Source organism: Apium graveolens, chromosome 11 (assembly GCF_009905375.1).
Source record: "Apium graveolens cultivar Ventura chromosome 11, ASM990537v1, whole genome shotgun sequence".
Lineage (NCBI taxonomy): Eukaryota > Viridiplantae > Streptophyta > Magnoliopsida > Apiales > Apiaceae > Apium > Apium graveolens.
Genome location: NC_133657.1, coordinates 55,220,754 through 55,221,352, shown reverse-complemented (window position 1 = coordinate 55,221,352; position 599 = coordinate 55,220,754). Strand labels below are relative to the sequence as shown.

Sequence of the window (599 nt, the reverse complement as noted above, 5' to 3'; positions counted from 1 at the left end):
GACGGAAGACCCCAACATGCACATAAGGAATTTTGTCGAGATCTGCATTACTTTCAAATATAATGGCGTGACTGATGAGGCTATCAAGCTGAGGCTTTTCCCATTCTCACTGAGGGACAAAGCTAAGGACTGGTTACATTCTGAACCAGCTGGGTCCATCACTACTTGGCAAGATCTTGCGCAAAAGTTTCTGGTGAAGTTTTATCCAATGGCAAAGACTGCTGCTATGAGGAGTGCTCTTACTCAGTTTACGCAGCAACCTACAGAATCTATGTGCGATGCTTGGGAACGCTACAAGGAGATGTTGAGAAAGTGTCCACATCATGGAATGCCCGATTGGATGGTGATCACTGGTTTCTATAATGGTTTGGGGGCCCAATCTCGGCCCATGCTCGATGCAGCAGCTTGAGGCGCCTCGTGGGCCAAAAGCTATACTGAGGCTTATAATCTTATCAAGACTATGGCTGCAAATGAGCATCAAAACCCAACTCAGAGGATGATGCCTGGGAAGGTAGCAGGTATTCTGGAAGTCGATGCAGCCACCGCTATTGCAGCGCAGCTCCAAGCGCTATCTATGAAGGTCGATTCTCTAGCTACCT

General features: G+C 47.7%; 1 non-coding gene across 1 annotated transcript; it reads right to left on the bottom strand.

Annotated features, from left to right (window-relative positions):
- Positions 1–223: 223 nt before the first annotated feature.
- Positions 224–330, bottom strand: LOC141698983 (small nucleolar RNA R71). The gene has a single exon (XR_012565476.1). It is a non-coding gene; the product is annotated as a small nucleolar RNA R71 (small nucleolar RNA).
- Positions 331–599: the final 269 nt, after the last annotated feature.